The following is a 21907-nucleotide window of genomic DNA, read 5'->3' on the forward strand; positions in this document are numbered from 1 at the left end:
GTTTGATTTCTCACAAAATCCAGACGAACCTTGTGTGTATCAAAAGGTTAGTGGGAGCATAGTTGTATTCCTAATATTATATGTTGATGACATATTGCTTATATAAAATGATGTGCCAGTTTTATAGTCAGTTAAAGTTTGGTTGTCCAATATGTTCTCCATGAAAGACATGAGAGAAGTAACTTACATCCTCAGGATGAAAATCTATAGAGATAGATTGAAAAGGTTGCTTGGTCTTTCACAGTCGAGATATATAGATAGAGTGCTAAAATTGTTTAGCATATCTGAATCCAAGAAATGTTTCATACTTATGAGGCATGGAATTCAACTTTCAAAGTCTATGTGACCACGGACATAAGACGAGAGGATTTGTATGGATAAGATATCTTATGCATCCGCAACAGGATCTATCATGTATGCTATGTTATGTACATGACCCGATGTATCATATGCTCTGAGTGTTACGAGCAGATACCAGTCTGATTCAGGAATGGATCATTGGGTGGCTGTCAAGATGATCCTTAAGTACTTAAGAAGAACTAAGGATATGTTCTTAGTTTATGGAGATGGTGATATAACTATACGCGGATATACAGATGCTAGTTTCTAGACGGATAAGGATGACTCCAAGTCCCAATCTGGATTCATATTCATATTAAATGGAGTCGCATATTCATACTAATATGAAAAGTTCCAAGCAAGATACTGTTACAGATTCTACCTATGAGATAGAATACATTGCAGCTTCAGAAGCAGCAAAGGAAGCGGTTTGGATCAAGAAGTTCATTACTGAACTTGGAGTGGTTCCATCCATTGTTGAAGCATTACCTGTTTAGTGCGACAACATTGGAGCCATTGAGTAAGCAAAGGAACTGAGGTCTCATCAGCGATCAAAACATGTGCTTCACCGTTATCATCTGATCAGGGAGATCGTTAATAGGAAAGAAATACAACTCGAGAAAATTCCCATTGAAAGGAATCTAGCATATCCTTTGACAAAAGCTCTACCACAAAGCAAGTTTGAGAGTCATGTCTGTGCTTATGGTTTAGGACACCATGGCGATTGACTTTAGGCCAAGTGAGAGTGTTAGAATTTAAGGGATGTCCTAAGGTAATCGCCGTATGATTTTTTTCTATTTATTTGATAAATATAGATTCACTATTTGAGTGTATGTTATATGTTTGATTGTCTTAAACTCATTTACTGAATGTCCATAATATAATTCATGTATGAGAGAATTTGTGATTAGATTGCAACTAGTGATTATCTCTACATGTGCAATTATGAATATATTGAAATTTCCCTAGTCGTTGAATTGATGTATTCGGACATCATCAATTCTGTAAGACTAGCATGGGTTATACTCCTTGATTCGGCCAAGCAGATGTTTTCTCACTGGCTGGAGACATTGGGATGTCGAGAGTTAAACGTGGATGTTGGTTTTGGTAACTAGTTCATTTGAGTGACTCGCTGTAAGACTTCATATGGTTCTCTACATATATATAGATATGTCTGTGAAATTCTTACTGTAGCACGAGTGCAAGTTTCCTTTGACTTGAGGTATACAAGTCATCTTGGTTATGAAGACTTATACTTTGACATCTTAAACAAGCATCTCATTAAGGTGTGGACCCGGGATGATTGGATATAAATTGAAGTGCCCAAAAGTGTTTGGATAATCCACAGAGGATTCACCACTCCTTGCGAGGAGATGTATATCATATGGCCACTCATTAGGATTATTACTAAAAGTATTTGGCCAAAGCATCACATGTTAAGAGTGCAAGACTCTTGTACACATGTATGAGTAATTTGAATCCATAAAATGAGGAAATATTACTTGGGCTAGGTGTGATGTAGTCAGCCTAGTGGAGATAAGACACATAGATCATGTTCTGAACCAAGTGGGTATAAGACGAGTGAAAGGAATGAGACACGACTCACTGTAGCTGCTAAAGGGTTTAGAATTAATTATAAGGTCAACTATGATTTTCTGGTTAATTGAGGATCATGATATAGTACTAGGTATCACTCATGATCGTTCTATAATTAAGTAGTTAATTATTGACGGCCAACATAAATCGGGAACCTATTGGATCACACGTACTAACGAGTCTCTAAAAGACGTAAAATAAGTTAAAGAATAAGATTCTTAGATCAAGAGATAAATGTTTGATTGGATCATACATAAGATAAATATGAAAATATTTGTCACAATGGAAGTGTGGATGAGCCACATCTCTTATGGAAGATTTGGACCATATTTGGTTTAATCATAAATTAGTTATGAACCAACTTGGTTTAGTTGTGAACCAAACCAAGGGGTTAATGGGATAATTTTTTGTTAAGAGATAATGAGTTTGATTTGGGCTTTCTAATCCAACTCATTAATGAGGGCTATATATTGATATAGTTGAGAGAAGATTATATACATGAGATCATTAATTATCTTGTAAGGTTTTTGGAAAACCTTAATCTAATTTCTCTTCTCCTCTCCCTCTCCCCTCTCTCTTTGTCACCACCAACAAGGAGAATCCCTTCCCCTTGTTGCCGTGACCACCACAAGGAAGAAATTTCTTCCTCTTCCTCTTGATCCCTCTTCTTCACTCGTCACTAGTAACTTCCGAAGGAGAGGCTTGTACTCAAGGAGTTGTCTTGAGGAGCTTGGCGTAGATACGAATAGAGGCAAGGTTCGACAACATCGCTACGGTCGATGCCCTTCTCGTTATAGGTCATCCGTAAGGTACACCTAATGTAAATTTACTTTTCGTAAAAATTTAATTATGCAATCATATTTGGCATGTTGTATCCTTGTATGCATGTGGTACGTGTGATGTAATAATTTAGGAATTATTATTGTTTCATTTTCCACTGCGCATGTTTATGAAACATGTTTTAGCACACACCGCATTGGGCATATCCCAACATTATCATCATATAGCAGTGAAGAATTTTGACTTTAAGTATCATGATAGAAGTAGGATACATTTGTAACACGCATAGGGTTCCTAGCAATTTCATATATTTTTACCATGGTTAAAAAAATAGGCCTTATGTGAATATTAGCAAAAATAAAATAAAATGGAATTAAAAAGAGGAAAATGGAATTAAAAAGAGGCAAGACCAAGGCTTGAACCTTGAACCTCTGGTTAGAAGCATGTATAGTGTAACCAATAGACCAAGAGGAGATATTATTAAAAAGGGAAGGGACAATATAATTAAGAGTAAGAAAAGGTTTTCTTCCACTTAGAAGGAGAAGTTGGAGTTGCCTTCTTCCTCTCAAATGAAGAGATGATTCTTGCTTTCTCTTTTCATTAATGGATGAGTAAAAGAAAGGAGAAGGAAAAACCCATTTTCCCTTCTTCCTTTCATTAGGAATAAAAGAGGAAAGAATGAAAATTTTCATTTGGTTGCTCTCTTTCTCCTTCCTCCTTCTCTCCACCGAAACCACTCTCCTCTCCCTCACCATTGCCGAACCAAGCAAGAAGGGTGCTCTCTAGGAAAAGCTTCACAACCAAGGATTTCTTCTTTTAGAGAATTAAGCGAGAGGATGTGAGTATCCCCTCACTGCAATACAAGTAGTTATCGAATGTTTGTATGTAAATGTTATTTGAAACCGTAAAGATTTTCTTGCATGTTTCAGCCAAGATAAAGACTTGTGGTCACTTAGGGTTAGCAAGTTTACAAGTTATGCTTGATGTTGTAACCAAAAAGTCTAGAATCTCACCTTGGAAGTTTCGGCCAAGATAGAAAATGGGGTCTAGGGCAAAGCTTTGAAAGGGAAACATGTTGGTTATGCTCCATCATGATGTATGATCTCTTATATGTTAATAGCTTAGGTTTTTCATGCTCCATGTTGTATAAAAATATGAGAACCCTAACTTAATGTTTTCGGCCAAGATTCATTATAGAGTCTAGGGCATAGTTTTGAAAAGGAAGCATGTTTGTTTATGCTCCTTCATGATGAAAGATCTCTTAGATGTGATAGCTTAGGTTCATGCTCCATGTTGTATAAAAAAAATATATAGGAGAACCCTAGTTTCAAGTTTCGGCCAAGAATAGAAATGAGGTTTAGAGCAAAGTTTTCAAATGATAACATGCTTGTTTATGCTCCTTCATGATATATGATCTCTCATGTGTTGATAGCCTAGGTTTCCATGCTTTATGTTGAAAAAAAATATATAAGAACACTAGTCTAAAGTTTCGGCCAAGATGAGATGTGAAGCTTAGGGCAAGAAGAAAATCCAAAACCTAATCATGCTTGTTTGTGCTTTTTCATGAGATATGATATCTTGTATGTGGTTAGGTTAAGTCTTTATGCTACATGTTGTATTAGAGGGATTGGAACCCTACTTGTAGGTTTCGGCCAAGATAGAATGTAAAGCCTAGAGTAAAGTTTTTGAAACCTAATTATGCTTAGTTATGTTTTTACATGATGTATGATCTTTTGGTATGTTGTTAGATAAGTTATCATGCTACATGTTGTACAAATGAACCTTAGAACTTCACCCTAGGGTTCGGCCAAGCAAGTATATGAGGCTTAGAGCAAGGTCTTGAAATCTAACCATGCTTGTTTATGCTTCTTTGTGATGTATGATTATTTATCTAGGATTAGCTTAAGTTTCATGCTTCTTATAGTAGTCAAAGTTTAAAAAGTTCTACTATAGGGATTCGGCCAAGATTGAATGAATAGGTTTAGGGAAAAGTTTTGAACCTAACTATGCATGCTTATGTTCTCCCATGATGTATGATTCTTGATATATGGTTAGTTAAGTCTCCATGCTTCATGATATGATATATGCTATGCTTCATGGTATGATATGCTATGCTTTATGATATGATATATGCTATGTTTCATGATATGATATGCTATGCTTCATGATATAATATATGCTATGTTTCATGATATGATATGATATGTTATGCTTCAAGATATGATATGCTATGCTTCATGATATGATATATGCTATGCTTCATGGTATGATGTACTAAGCTTCATGATATGATATGTTATACTTCATGATATGATACATGCCATGCTTGATGATATGATAATAACATGTTATTCTCTATGCTATGATAAGAACATGTTATGCTTCATGATATATGTTTATGAAAGGCTTATGCAAGATGAAAAGCCTAAGAGATGTTTCCCTTGAGATGGGATCAAGAGCACTCTTCATGATATGACAAGAACATGATATATATGATGATATGATAAGAAACATGATATGTATGACATGCTATTTTACTTTGTATGGCTTGTACCAAGGGTGAGCTCCATAAGCGCCCCTAGGCCGATGGACTATGAACGGGTCTAGTAAAGGGATGAGCTCCTTAGTACGCCCCTAGGTCGACGGTCGTAGTATGGACCTAGTTCCCTAGTAGGTTCGGGGCTAGCTACCCTGTCCTAGGGATTTGCGCGCATTCATGTTATGTGGTACATAGCCGGGCCCTCATGTTGAGATTATATTCAAGTATGTATACGATATATTTTTTTTTAAAAAAAAAAGAAGACATGTTGCATATGTTCATTTCATTATGCATGTTTTCAAAGGAACATCCTGCATCTACATGTTTATGCCATATGTTTTCCTTTACACTTATTAAAGATGCCCTTGAGAATATGGTTATGATCATGTTATATGTTATGTTATGTTCTCACATGCTATGATATGTTTATGTTATGTTCTCACATGCCATGATATGTTTTATATTTATGTTCTCACATGCTATGATATGTTGTATGTTATGTTCTCACATGCTATGACATGTTTTATGTGTATGTATGATTCATGGTTTTATGAGTAGGAAAGGAACTCACTAAGCATATGGGCTTATAGATTATTTTCCCTTGTACTGCAGAAAAAGGAAAGGAATGGATGAACTAAGGGGAGCAGCAGGAAGGGCAAGATTGTGTGTGGAAGTTGTTGGTTGCTACTCGGAAAACCTAGAGGTTCCACTGTACAAAAATTTTGTACAAACGTCTGAACCTTTTCCTAGCTACCATGTGTTCTTTTAAATTAAATTTTGGATCGCCTGCGGAACTTAACACGTTTGATCCAAAACTTAATCTATTCGTTCTTTTAGGTTTTGACTTGGGTCTCCTGCGGAACTTAACACGTTCGACCCAAATCACCTTAAGTTATTAATTCCATTAAATATTAATTTCCATAATTGGTTCCCAGTACTGACGTGGCGAGGCACACGACCTTCTTGGATATGGAAGCAATCACCACCGACTAGACAAAATCTTTTATGGAAAGATAATATTTAATTTCCTAAAATAACTTTAGGTTAACCGAAAAGAACAATCAAATCACAAGGAAAAATAAAACAAAAGAACACAACATCGAAAAACATATTCGAAATACTAGAATCGTAAGCCTCTTGTATTTGGTATTATTTCCATAAATAACTAGTATGATGCGGAAAAGGAAAAACTACTAGTTATACCTTCTAGAAAGACCTCTTGATCTTCTACCGTATTCCTCTTCTAACCTCAGACGTTGTGTGGGCAACGATCTTCCGAGATAGAAACCACCAAGCACCTTCTTCTCCTCCTAGCTAGGTTCGGCCAAAACAAGAAAGCTTCACCAAGGAAGAAGAAAAAACACCAACCAAGCTCCAAGAGATGCAAGCTTTCTCTCCTTCTTCTTCTTCTTCTCCAAGTAGTATCCGGCCTCCACAAGAGCTCCAAGAAATAGAAAGTTTCGGCCACCACAAAGAGGAAGAGGAGAAGAGATGATGACCGGCCACAACACCAAGGAAAAGAGGGAGAGAAATAATAGAGGTTCACCCCATGAAGGCACCCTCACCCCTTCTTTTATATTCCTTGGTCTAGGCAAATTAGGAAATTTAATTACAATAAAATTTCCTTAATTTCCTTGACATGATTTAATTGAGAAAAATAAAATAAAATTTCCCCAATTAAACTATATTGGCCGGCCACCACATGGAGAAATAAATTAGACAAGTTTTAATCAACAAATTAAAACTTCTTAATTTATTTTCGGAAATTTTAAAATTAAAATTTCTCTTAAAAAATCTCTTCATGGTTGATAAAAATAAATTTCCATAATTTTAATTTTACAACATGTGAATAATTTTTTAAAGAGAAAATAAAATATCTCACCAATCTACAAATAAGGAAAGAGATCTAATCTCTTTCTTTAATCTTTTGTAGATCTTTTACAAGAGAGATATTTTAATTTTAATTCTCTTTAATAAATTATATCTTCCACATAATAAAAATTAAAATTAAAAATCTTTTTTAATTTAATTATAGCCGGCCCTACTAGCTTGGGTTCAAGCTAGGGCCGGCCACCCTAAACCCATGCTTAGGCCGGCCCTAGCTTGGTTCCCAAGCTAGCTTGGCCGGCCCCCTTTAGGTGGGTATAGAAGGTGGGTATAGGTGGGTATAGTACTCTATAAATAAGAGGCTACGATAGGGACCGAGAGGAGGAATTGGTTTTGGTCTCCCGATAAAATTAAGCATCTCGTGTTCGCCCCGAACACACAACTTAATTTTATCAATAATAATTCATTCCATTAGAGAACTATTATTGAACTACCGCACCAATCCCAAATTACATTTTTGGGCTCCTTCTTATTATGAGTGTGTTAGTCTCCCTGTGTTTAAGATATCGAATGTCCACTAATTAAGTGAGTTACTGACAACTCATTTAATTAATATCTAAGTCCAAGAGTAGTACCACTCAACCTTATTGTCATGTCGGACTAAGTCCACCTGCAGGGTTTAACATGACAATCCTTATGAGCTCCTCTTGGGGACATTATCAACCTAGTATCTCTAGGACACAGTTTCCTTCTATAATCAACAACACACACTATAAGTGATATCATTTCCCAACTTATCGGGTTTATTGATTCATCGAACTAAATCTCACCCATTGATAAATTAAAGAAATAAATATCAAATATATGTGCTTGTTATTATATTAGGATTAAGAGCACACACTTCCATAATAATTGAGGTCTTTGTTCCTTTATAAAGTCAATATAAAAGAAACGACCTCAAATGGTCCTACTCAATACACTCTGAGTGTACTAGTGTAATTATATAGTCAAGATAAACTAATACCTAATTACACTACGACCTTCTAATGGTTTGTTCCTTTCCATTTTGGTCGTGAGCTACTGTTTATAATTTATAAGGTACTGATAACATTATCTTCTGCATGTGACACCACATACTATGTTATCTACAATATAAATTAATTGAACAACTACAACTAAATGTAGACAATTTGACCAAATATGATTCTTTATTCATAATGAATGTTTACAAAGCTTAGGCTTTCAGTATACACTCCAACAGAAGTGGCATGGTGGATAGATCTAATTATATTTCTAAAACTTATATTTGGTTAAGTTGCGCATGTGAACTAAATTTGGATTTTATACTTGTGATGATAACTTAAACTAGTATGTGGTGCACTTATGATATCTTATTCATGTTAGTATATTCATGACATTATGAATCATGTTCAAGTAGCAGATATGAATCAAGTATGTTGTTCACATGCCATGTTAAGGGTAAGATGCATATGACAAAAAAAATAATAAATAAATTCTAAATATGTCTTCTGCTGCCATGAGTACATATGCATGTATATGTCAAGTAAGCCTAAGTAACCCCGTCCCTTTAGGGTAGTCTAAGTATCCATGAGGGGCGGGCGTTACAACATTTTAGAATTAATCCTAATGTACCTATGCATGATAAACCTAAACAAGTTAGATTCTCATTACCTTAGGAGAAGAAAGTAATAGAGAACCTAGTTAAAAATCACAAGAAGGGGAGACAATTGCCTTGAAAGATGGGTAGGTCTAGAAATATCCAAGGTGGACAACAAGAGTCCAAAATTAGGAATTTAGAAAAGGAAAATCAAGTTTTGAAGGCAAAGCTTGATAGTTTGGAGAAAACCCTAGAAATATTCAAGGTTGGATCTATAGGATTAGATAAAGTGTTGGGTAGTCAAAGATCCAACAATGATAGATCAGGTTTGGGATACCGATCTAGTTCCTCCAAGGCCAATAAGAAATCATATGCTATGGTGTTACATGATAATGGCAAGGGAGGAGTAACTAAGGGAAAGGGGGAGTTATCTAAGGCCAATGAAAAGAAATATGTAAGGGTTACATATGATTATGGCAAGGATGAGATGTCCAAGGTTAAGAAGGTAAAATAGTTAGACCAATCATCACCAAAGGTGCACCATTATGGTCTATGTTGGGATATGTCCGATGCTGTGTGTACTAAAATACATTTCATAAATATGCACAATGGAAAATAAAACAATAATAATTCCTAAATTATTACATCACACGCACCACACACATACAAGGATACAACATGTCAAATATGATCGCATAATTAAATTTTTACGGAGAGTAAATATACGCTAGTGTACCTTACAAATGACCTATAATGAGAAGGGCATCAACCGTAGCGACGTTGTCGAACCTCGCCTCTATTCATATCCATGCCAAGCTTCTCAAGACAACTTCTTGAGTACAAGACTCTCCTTCGGAAGTTTCTAGCCACGAGCGAAGAAGAGGGATCAAGAGGAAGAGGAAGAGAAGCACATAAGGGAGAGTTTTCTCCCTTGTGGTGGTCACGACAACAAGAGGGAGCCCCTCTTGTTGGTGGCGGGAAAGAGAGAGGGGAGAGGGAGAGAAGAAGAGAAATTGGGTTAAGGTTTTCTAAAACCTTACAAGACAATTAATGATCTCATGTGAATAATCTTATCTCGACCATATCAATATATAGCCCTCATTAACAAGTTGGATTAGAAATCCCAAATCCAACTCATTATCCATTAATCAAAAATTAGTCCATTAACCCCTTGGTTTGGTTCACAACTAAAACAAGTTGGTTCATGACTAATTTATGATTAAATCAAATATAGTCTAACGCTTCTGATGCGGTGATGATGAAGGGCCCCACCCCGCTGTCATGGTGGAGGCTAAAGGAGGTCAAAGTCAAGACGGTTAATGAGTGGATGACATCGGTCGGCCGGGCGATTCATGCCCCGACCGGGGGTTAGGCTCCAACCCACCTTCTCCGACACGAGGAGCAATCAAATCGATGCTAAAGGGAGATGGCACGCAAAAGCTGAGCCGAGCGGCTACCCAGCTTGGCCGGACAACAAAGCATGACATCGACAAGAGCCCAACTTCGACTGAGTAGTTACCCCGCTCGTTCTAGCAACAGACTCGACATCAGCCGAGCATACGGACAGAGGACTTCCGGTCAAGCGGCCATCCCGCTCGGCCCAGCAACAGAGCATGCGGATAGTAGACTTCCGGTCGAGCGGCTATCCCGCTCAGCCCGACAACGGACAACACATGGACAGTGGAACTCCGGCCGAGCAGCTATTCCGCTCAGCCAAGCAACATACACAACAGGATATCTTTCGACATCCTTTTGGGAGATAGCACTGCTGACAGGTGGCATGGTCAGACAGAGGGTCGTACGGCGGAAGCTTCTACTGTCACTTCAGAGATATGCTCGGCCTGTTAAGGTACTGTGTCAAGGACAATTTACTGACAAGTCTTTTTAGGGAAAGTTTGAGATGTGTGCTCGCCTTGGGAAGCATGCACGCGCGTTACCAGAGCCCTATATAAAGGGGGATCCAGGCATCGATGGAGGTATGCTATATTTTACTGTTGCATTACACTCTTCTTGCTGCTTGCTTCTTCTTCTTTTTCTTCGCCGGAGACTGACTTGAGCGTCAGAGGGCCATCGCCGAGGACCCTTTCCCTGGCTCGACACTGACGTCAGCTGTATTGCAGGTTGGACCAAAGTCCACAGGAGGTTAGCAGGAGCGCCACATCCCCAGCATCCATCTCATCGACTTTCGGATAGGATCATATTTGGTGTCATTTGTGGGAACGTCACCTGTATCCGAGCCGAGAGGATGGAAGATTCTAGACGACTCACCACCGTGACACTCACTCAGGAGGAGCTTGAGATGCTCGTGCAAGCCCGAGTGGTAAAAATGATCGAGCAACAACAACAACAACAAGCGTTAGCCGATCGGCTAGCGCCTCAGCCCACAACATCGGCAACCGATAGACGAGCAGGGCAGGAAGACCGAGCAGAGTAACTCTCCGTATGGGGGAAAAACAGAAGGCCGATCGGCACACAGAGCGAAGTGCCGCCCGCGCCGATCCCCTTCCTTTGAGATTTGTTCCAGACCCCCTCGGAGATAGTCGAAGTGCATCAGGAGCGGGGATCTTCAGATGATGCTCCTGTTCGGGATGCACGCAAAGGCAAGGCGCCCCGAAGAAACGCTTCTCCCGAACGGATCAACCAGCAGTTCTCAGAGGAGATCTTACAAGACCCTCTTCCCCGACACTACACCCCGTTGGCGATTGGGACGTACAACGGATCGACCAACCCAGATGATCACTTAGATCGATTTGATAACGAAGTCACGCTGCACCAATACACGGATGGAGTGAAATGTCGTGTCTTCCTCACGACTCTCTCCCTATCGGCGCAGCACTGGTTCATAAGACTACCGGACGGCTCGATACGGAGCTTCAAAGACTTCCGAGCCACTTTCCAGCACCACTTCGCCAGTAGCCGACACTACCAAAAGACGAGCGTCAGCCTCTTCTCCCTGAAGCAAGGGCCCAATGAAGCACTCTGAGTGTGCATTCAGCACTTCAATCAAGTGGCCATGGACATCCCCTCGGTCTTGTCCAAGACCATGATGAACTCCTTCACCCAGGGGCTTACCGAGCGAGATTTCTTCCGATCGCTCATCAGGAAGCCGCTCAAGGACTTCGACCACATGCTCAAGAAGGACAATGAGTATATAAACGTGGAAGAAGCCCAAGCGGCCAAAAGGAAAGAGGCGCAGACCGAACACTCAGCTCCAGCGCCCGATCGGCGATCTGCAAGCAGTCACCAACCGCCCAAGGGGCCGAAAGAGGAGGGAGAACGGCCATACCAAGAGGCTAAGACACATGTCGTGCAACATGTGGCCTCCGGTCAGCCTAAAACGACAAAGGGCAAGCCGACCAACTCCAAGATAAAACTACCGCCGATCTCCTTCTCCCGATCAACGACAAAGGCAACGGTCCACTGGGCGGTGAGAGTATGAAAGAGGAACGGCCGAGCGGTCTGACTGGCACCATCAACATCAACGGAGGGATGATATTGATCCCTCCCGAGACTCGGCCGAGCAAAATAGGCCATCCGCTCGGGAAGAAGAAAATAGAAGCAACGCATCCCGAGGAGAAATAGGAATGATCGCCGGAGGGCCGACCAGCGGCAACTCCAACAGAGCCAGGAAGTCGTACACCCGGCAACTGGAGATCCACGCGGTGGGGTGTAGCAAAGAGAGGGCCGAAGGGCCCGAGATCAGCTTCGTCCCAAGCGACTTGGAGGGAGTAGAGATCCCTCACGACAACGCACTCATCATCTGAGCGGTAATTGCTAATTACACTATTCACCAAACTTTTGTTGATACAGGGAGTTCGGTGAACATCATTTTCAAGAAGACATTCGATCAGCTACAAATTGATCGAAGTGAGCTTCTACCCATGACGACCCTACTGTACGGCTTCACCGGGAACGAAGTACTGTCGCTCGGACAAGCCTAACTGGCTATCTCGCTCGGAGAAGAGCCATTAAGGAGAACCAGGACCACAAACTTCATCGTGGTGGATGCACAGTCAGCCTACAACGTCATTGTAGGCCAATTGACCCTCAATGAATTTCGGGCGGTGATGTCTATCTACTGCCAAAAGATCAAGTTCCCGGTGGACAACCGTGTGGGAGAAGTCAGAGGCGATCAGCTGGCCGCGCGGTGATACTACGTCAAGATGGTCATGACCGAAGCAAGAAGCGTTCAAAAGAATCCACGCTTGGAGGTGTCATCTGAGCCGGATGGAGGCCACCATGTTAATTATGGATTATCGGGAACCTAAGCAGAAGGCAGAGCGGCTGTAGAGCGCGAGTCATCTCCAACCCTATAGGGTCGGGCGAGAGGTGCGCAAGTGATTATATATTTCTGTATGTTTCCCAAACGCAGGATAAAATATAAATGAAAAGCGAAGGCCTTTTTTGAAATGGGTCTACATCAAATCGTCGAGCGGCGACGTTAAATGTGAGTCTACATCAAACCGTCGAGCGGTGATGTTAAACGTGGGTCTACATCAAATCGTCGAGCGGCAACGTTAAACGCGGGTCTACATCAAATCGTCGAGTGACAACGTTAAACGTAGGTTTACATCAAACCATCGTGCGGCGACGTTAAACGCAGGTCTACATCAAACCGTTGAGCGGTGACATTAAACGCGGGTCTACATCAAATCATCGAGCGGTGCCATTAAATGCGGGTTTACATCAAATTGTTGAGCGGCGACATTAAACGCGGGTCTACACCAAACCGTCGAGCGACAACGTTAAATGCGGGTCTATATCAAATCGTCGAGCGACGACGTTAAACGTGGGTGTACATAAAACCGTCGAGCGACGACATTAAACCCTTGTCTCGATCGATGATCGAGCGGTGACCTTAAACCATTGTCTCCATCGATAGTCGAGCGGTGACCTTAAACCCGAGTCTTCATCAAATCGTCGAGCGGAGACGTTAAACCCTTGTCTCCATCGCTGGTCGAGCGGCGACCTTAAATCCTTGTCTCCATCAACGGTAGAGCGGCGACCTTAAACCCAATTCTTCATCAAATCATCGAGCGACGACGTTAAATCCTTGTCTCCATCGACGGTCGAGCGGCGACCTTAAACCCTTATCTCCATCGATGGTCGAGCGGTGATCTTAAACTCTTGTCTCCATCGATGGTCGAGTGGCGGCCTTAAACCTGAGTCTTTATCAAATCATCGAGCGACGATGTTAAACCCTTGTCTCCATCGATGGTCTAGCGGCGACCTTAAACTCTTGTCTCCATCGACGTCAAGTAGTGACCTTAAACCCTTGCCTCCATCGACGGTCGAGCAGCGACCTTAAACACAAGTCTTCATCAAATCGTCGAGCGGTGATGTTAAACGTGTGTCTTCATCAACGGTCGAGCGACGACCTTAAACTCGAGTCTTCACATATTCTTCAACAACGGTCGAGCGATGACCTAAAATCTGGGTCTTCATCAACAGTCGAGCGGCGACTATAAACCCTTGAGTCAGATACTCCCATGCCGATTAGCCGTGTTTAAGTTATATTAGAGCCACGGGCTCTAGAAGTCGAGTGGCAACTATAAACCCAAGTCAGAGACTCCCATGCTGATCGGCCAGGTTTGAGTTATATTAGAGCCACGAGCGGCGACTATAAACCTGAGTCAGAGACTCCCGTGTCGATTGACTGGGGTCAAGTGGTATTGGTCATGGATCAGCATATCAGATCTCCTATCTCCCCCGTTCGGGGGTCGAGTGATCTTTACTGGTCACAGACCAGCTTATCAGAGCATCTATCTCCCCCATTCGAGGGCAAGTAGTCTTCCCTAGTCTCGAACCAGCATGCGGGATTCCTTGTCTTTCCCATTTGGTGTCGAGCAGTCTTCGAAAGCTCAATGAGTGGGCGAGCATTGACGTACAGTCGACCGCGAACTCAGGCTACTGAAAAGCTCAAAGTCTTCAGAATATAGCGGTCGTTCAGCGCTATTCTTTAAAATACTCCCAGGATCGAGCGGGAGATCGCGGAATCATGGACTCTGAATAACAGAGGGGTCAATCGGCTGATAGAATAATTGTAAACGAGACCACGAACTTTTGCAATACTCAAGGAGTTGAAAAAAAAGAAGGTAAAGCTTATCCGAACGAACGAACATGCATTTAAACTTGGAAAACTTGGATTACATTTAACAGGGCTCTGCCTCACTCAAGATAATCCAAGGCATCGTCGGGCAGTGTGTCAGTGAGCTTGTCCTGGCTAATGACATTGCTGGTTAAAGTGATCGGCAGGTGGCCTCCCTCGTGAAGTTGATCAATCATCCCGTTGATCGCCAAGTCGAATAGTCAAAGGGCTCGGTCAGTGACTTTGTCGCAGAATGCATCCAAGTGGATGTAGGCTTGCTTCATGGTATCAAACCTACTCGCCTTGGCATCCTGATAAATCCTCAAGGCTGCTCGGGAGCCCTCCCGTTCATCCTTGGCAGTGGACAGCTCCTTATCTTTATCAGTGAGCTGGCCTCGAAGAGCAGCCTCCTTAGCCGACTGACTGTGCCGCTCGGCAACTAGGAAGTCCTCCGCTTCCTTGAGCTTTTGTGTGAGGGCCCGGGCCTCTTTATTCTTCTCGTCGAGGTCAGCGATGGCCTGGTTCTTCCGTGTGTTGACCGACTCGATCTTATTGTCAAAAGTGATGACCTGTTTATTGAGTCGCTCCAGCATCGTGGCCTGCCTGGTGCTCTTGGTCCGTTCAGCCTCGAACAATTTGTCAAACTTCTCCAGAGCGGCCCGCAGCCTGGCCACCTCAGCGTCTGTTTTTTCCTGAGCGGCGGAGGATTGGTCGCTCGACGCCTTCAGCTGCTTTACTTCTTCCTCCAAAAAGGCGAGCCTGTGGCACATGGCCAGGCTCTCCACCCAGTACTATGGATGAGCAAGGAAAGGTCAACGCCGATCGAAGGTAATATAAGAAGGTACAATAAAGGGAACACTTACCCCAGTGGACATCTGGGTGTGGTTGTCCGTGAGCACCCCTGGAGGCATCATCGTTGTGCGAGCTCGAGCGTCCTCCCAAATCTTTGCGAGCGGCCCTTGGATGTGAATTTGGTGCTCAGGGGCTCGAGACTCGGCGCTTGACTCACGATATTCTTCGGTCGACATGTGGAGGATCGCCATGATATGGCGCTGGCCGCTCAGGGCTGATTGACCCGAGGTTGCTCGGCTGGATGGTCGAGAGGAGGATCCTGGACGGATGCTAGACTTTTTTTACCTTCTAGGGCTTCGAAGGCAGTGGCATGAAGGCCACCGAAGGTGCAGCGAGAGTCCCCTGCGGTAGCTCGACTAGAGAAGGTGTTTGATCAGATGATGTAGCCGTCGCAATCTCCGAGAGGGGAGTAGGGGTCGAAGTCTCGACCCGCTCGGCAGACCGCGCCCCCGAGTGGCAGAGCATGGCGAAGGCTCTACTCGGCGCCTCTTGCGTCTGTTCAGTGGTACATCTGAGGAGGCTGAGCCAGAGGACTCTTCAACTGGGATGATTAGACGCCGCTCAGATGGAGGCGGTGACATTGCGGCCGCTTCTCCGCTCGACGCATGGCTGCCTCACCTTTGCTCACCAGGATGGGCATCGCGTCATTCTCATCCTTGGGCTCTTCGTGTGAGTCGGCCGGTAGTAGGTCGTGACTCGCCAGTTCTTCAATGGCCACCACATTGATCACGACATCCTTGAGCTCACCAGTTCTCATCCTTGCCAGTTAGCCGTGCACGCATCATGACTTCGGCTACAAAAGAGAAAGAGAAATCAGTTAACATCAAAGGAAGAATTAGAAAAGCTTCATACCTAGGCTGGTCGGCAGCCGGGCGCACAGATCGAACTCGGACCAAAGATATACAAGACACCCTCCAGCAGCAGCTTATGGATTTCATATTTCTGACCGGCCATCATGGATGCTACGTTCAAGTAGTCTGATCGGCTCTTGTAGCTTTTTAGGGGAGGTTGGGGCGCCACTTCGAGCTATCAGTGGGTCGAGAAGTCCGACCGCTCGGGAAGGTGCATGAAGAAGAAATATTCTTTCCATTTCTTATTGGAGGTCGGCATCTTGTCGAAGAATACTAAACCGACCCTAGACTGAAAGAGGAAAGTCCCCGGATAAGACAATTTAGGGTAATAAAAATAATGAAAGATCTGGAGGGTAAGGGGAATGTCGTGCAGTCAGAATAGGACAATGACGCTGCACAACAGTCGGAAAGAGTTCAGCATAAGTTGGGGAAGGGAAATGTAAAAATATTTACAAACTGCGGGGATGAAAGGATGAAGGGGGAACCACAAACCAGCGATAAACTGAACCCGGAAGAAATAGATACAACCGGTCGACGGAGAATTGGGTCGATCAGACGGAGAAGGAAGAACGATCTGATGGTCAGGAGGAATTTCAAAGGCATCTCGTAGACTCTCAGCGTCGCCCCTATCGAACCAAAACTCCATGGATGTGTACCAGAGTCCAGGGATAGAGGCGGACGGCTGCAAAGAGCTCGCCATTGCAAAAATAGAAGAGGGGATGATCAAGGGGAAGAAGAGTGACCAAAATACGAAAAAGGTGGTCGGAATACCACCAGAGAAGAAAAAGGCTGAAAAGAATGAAGACGAGGGTGATTGGGAGGAAGCTTACTGGAGGGAGGTCACTGGAGAAGAAGCGTAGAGGATCGTTGGAGAATAGAGATCACACAGAAGTAAAGGGTTGTCGGAGAACTCGAGCTCGAAGAAGCATACGAAGGAGGAGACGCAGCAGGCTTATAAGCCCGGGAGACAGCCGATTAGTGCCGTCTGATTTAGGTCATGGAAGCAAAGGCGAGGATCACACCTTCAAATTTGAACCGTCAAACATCACATCACGCCTGTCATGTCAGGTGTGCGGTGGCATCAGGGCATGACACATGGCGCTTCACCACAGGTTGGCATTTAATGAAGGTATGGGGGCGCAGTGTAGGGATTTGCATGATTTCCTAGAATTCTGGGTGATGTCAGCTAGCCTCGTGCTCAGAAAAGTTCAAGAAAAGTTTCCCAAGTACAAATGCTCGTCAAGCCGAGCGGCTGGAGGATCCAAACCTTTGGTCGATCGACAATCTTCAAAGGACTAACAAGTAATGATTGGCCACGCAGTGGACCGCTGGGCCATGCCTGTCCGATCAAAGGACAGGGAGTGTCACGGTCGAGCGGGTGACAGATCTTCATACAAATTTGTCCAGTCAGTCAAACTTGCAGCCTCCTTCGACTAGACTTGAGGGGGAGGCTTGTGATGCGGTGATGATGAAGGGCCCCACCCCGCTGCCACGATGGAGGTCAAAGTCAATATGGTCAACAAGTGGATGACATCGGCCGGCCAGAAGATTCATGCCCCGGCCGGGGGTTAGGCTCTAACCTGCCTTCTCCAACACAAGGAACAATCAAACTAACGCTCAAGGGAGATGGTACGCAAAAGCTGAGCCGTGCGGCTACCCCGCTCGGCCGGACAACAAAGCATGACATCTACAAGAGCTCAACTTCAATCAAGCAATTACCCTGCTCGGCCTAGCATCAGACTCGACATCAGCCGAGCATACGGACAAAGGACTTCCGGCCAAGCGACCATCTCGCTCGGCCCAACAACAGAGTATTTGAATGTATACTAAAAGCTTAGCTTTTGTATAAACTTTTATTTTGAAATAAGAATCACGTTAGTCAAATATCTTCATTTATGTTAAATGTAGTTGTTCATTTAATTTATATTGTAGATAACATGGTGTCTGGTGTCACACAGAAGATCATGTTATCAGTTCCTTATAAATTATAAATAGTAGCTCACGACCAAAATGGATAGGGACAAACCATTGGAATGGTCGTAGTGTGATTTAGTATAAGTTTATCTTGACTATAAAATTACACTAGTACACTCTGAGTGTATTGAGCAGAACCATTTGAGGTTGTTTCTTTTTATACTGACTGCATAAAAGAACATAACCTCTGTTATTATAAATGTGCGTACTCTTAATCCCAATATAATAACAATCACATATACATAGTATTTATTTCTTTAATTTATCAATGGGTGAGATTTAGTTCATTAAATCAATAGGCCCGATAAGTTGGGAAATAATATTATTTATATGGTGTGTTGTTGATTATAGAAGGAAACTGTGTCTTAGTTATCTAGGTTGATGATGTCCCGTTGAGGAGCTCATAAGGATTGTCATGTAAATCCTGTAGGTAGACTTAGTCCGGCATTACAATAAAGTTGAGTGGTACTACCATTGGAGCTAGATGTTAATTAAGTGAGTGTCAGTAACTCATTTAATTAATGGGCATTCAATATCTTAAATACAGGGAGATTAACGCATTCATGATAAGAAGGAGCCCATAATATAATTTGGGATTGGTGCAGTAGTTTAATAATAACTCTTTAATGGTATGAGTTATTATTGATGAACTTGAGTTGGGTGTTCAGGGCGAACACGGGAAGCTCAAACTCATCGGGAGACCAAAGTTAATTCCTCCTCTAGGTCCCTATTGTATCCTCTTATATAAAGTCTTATATCCACCCAAAGCGCAGCTTCTTAGCCTAAGCTAGGGTTGGCCAAGCCTTGCTTGGTGTCCAAGCAAGGGGTCGGCAAAGCCAAGCTTGGAGCCCAAGCTAGGGTCATCCAAGCTTTGCTTGGTGCCCAAGCAAGGGGCCAGCCACACATAAATTAGAAAAGGAAGTTTTATTTTTTGTTAAATCTTTCCTTTATAGAGACCCATAAAAAGGATTTAAAAGAATGATTTTAATTATAAAACTTTCCTTTTTTAGATCGGTCACAAAAGGAAATAAAAGGAGTTTTTATCTTGTTAAAATCTTTCCTTTTATAGAGATCCATAAAAGGGATTTAAAAGAGAGATTTTAATTATTGAAATCTTTCCTTTTATAGACATCCACAAAAAGATTTAAAAGAGAGATTTAATTTTATAAAACATTCCTTTTATAGCTATCCACAAAAGGGATTTTAAAAGAGAGATTTTAATTTTTGTTTAAAATCTTTCCTTGTTTGATGAAAAGGGTGTGGCCGTCCATGATAGAGGATTAAAAGGAAGTTTTAATTTTGTTTTAAAATTTTCCTTTTTTGCATTTACCAAGGATTATAAAAGAAGAGGAGGTGGTGCCTTATGCTTTAACACATCTTCTAGGAAGATCGTACCGGTTCCACTGTACAAAAATTTTGTACAAGTGTTGAACCTTTCCTAAATAACCTATTGTGGTCTTTAGAAGTTAAATTAGGAATCGTAAACGGAACTTAACATTATTGATTCCAAATTTAACTTATCTGTTCTTAATGGTTTAGACTTAGATCGCAAGTGGAACTTAACACTATTGATCCAAGTCCAACCTATGTTACAAATTTAATTAAATATTTATTTCTAAAATCGGCTCCCAGTCAAACATGGTGAGGCACAAGGCCTTCTTGGATATGGGATCATCCACCACTGCCTCGACAAAGCCTTTAAAAGAAATTCAATATTTAATTTCCTAAAATAACATTAGGTTTAATAAAAAAGAACAATCGAATCACAAATTCGAAAAACAAAAACACAAATTCGAAACAAATTCGAAACTCTAGAATCATATGCCTCTTGTGTTTGGTATTTCCAAAAATAACTAGACAAAGAAAACTAGTATGATACGGAAAATAATTACTAGTTATATCTTTCTTTGTAAGCAAATAACCTCTTGATCTTCTACCGTATTCCTCTTCTTATCCCGGACGTTGTGTGGGCAACGATCTACCGAGATGAGAACCACCCAAGCCTTCACCTTTCTTCCAAGTTTCGACCACCTTCTTTTCTTCAAGGGATGAAGAACTTTAGACCTCCAACCAATCTCCAAGGGATGTTAGGAAACAAAACCTCCTTCTTCTTCTTCTTCTTCTTCCTCAAGTAAAATCCGGCCACCAACCAAGCTCCTAGAGAAGTTGCCGCCGGCCACAAAAAGAAGAGAAGAGGGAGAAGCTAGAGCCGGCCACCAAAGAGGAAAAGAGAGGAAGAATAGAATAGAGTCGTTACCCATGAAGGCACCTCTACCCCCTCTTTTATAATCCTTGGTCTTGGTAAATAAGAAAATTTAAATAAAAAACTTCCTTAATTCTTTTGCCATGAAAAGGAAAATTTATTTAATTAAAAATAATTTCCTCTTCTCACATTACATGGTCGGCCACATCTATAAGCTATAAACAAGGAGAGTTTTAATAAGAATTAAAACTTCCTAATTTGTCTCCGAAAATTTATAAAAAATTTCTCCAATAATTTTTCCCTTCATGGTGGATTATAAAAAGGAAATTTTATAAATTAAAATCTTTCTTTTAAACATGTGGATAATTTCTAAAAAGGAAAGTTATCTTTAAAAATTAAAATCTCCTTTCAATCTACAAATAAGGAAAGATATCAAATCTTTTCTTAATCTTTTGTAGAAACTTATAAAAGGAAATATTTAATTTTTTTAAGCTCTCTTTTAAATCATGAACATGGTTAAAAAAAGAAAGTTTTCTTAAAATTAAAATCCACCTTTCAATCTACAAATAAGGAAAGATTTCAAATCTTTTCTTAATCTTTTGTAGAAAGCTATAAAAGGAAAGATTTAAATTTTAAACTCTCTTAAAACCATGATATCGTCATTAAGAAAAAATTTTAAATAAAAATAAAATCCTTTTTAATATGACCGGCCAATCAAGCTTGGGCTCCAAGCTATGGTCGGCCAATTAACTTGGCTCAATCCTTTGGTCTTGGCCGGCCCTAGCTTGGGTTTCAAGCTAGCTTGGCCGACCCCATTAGGATGGGTAAGAAGGTGGGTATAGGTAGGTACAATTCTCTATATACAAGAGGATATGATAGAGACCGAGAGGAGGAATTGATTTTGGTCTCCCGATGAAATTAAGCTTCTCGTGTTCGCCCCGAACACACAACTTAAGTTCATCAATAATAATTCATACCACTAAAGAATTATTATTGAACTACCGCACCAATCCCAAATTACATTTTGGGCTCCTTCTTATTATGAGTGTGTTAGTCTCCCTGTGTTTAAGATGTCGGATGTCCACTAACTAATTGAGTTACTGACAGCCCATTTTAATTAATATCTCAGTCCAAGAGTAGTACCACTCAACCTTATCGTCATGTTGGACTAAGTCCACCTGCAGTGTTTAACATGACAAACCTTATGATCTCCTCTTGGGGACATTATCAACCTAGATTA

This window comes from Zingiber officinale, chromosome 5B, assembly GCF_018446385.1.
Source record: "Zingiber officinale cultivar Zhangliang chromosome 5B, Zo_v1.1, whole genome shotgun sequence".
NCBI classification, from domain to species: domain Eukaryota; kingdom Viridiplantae; phylum Streptophyta; class Magnoliopsida; order Zingiberales; family Zingiberaceae; genus Zingiber; species Zingiber officinale.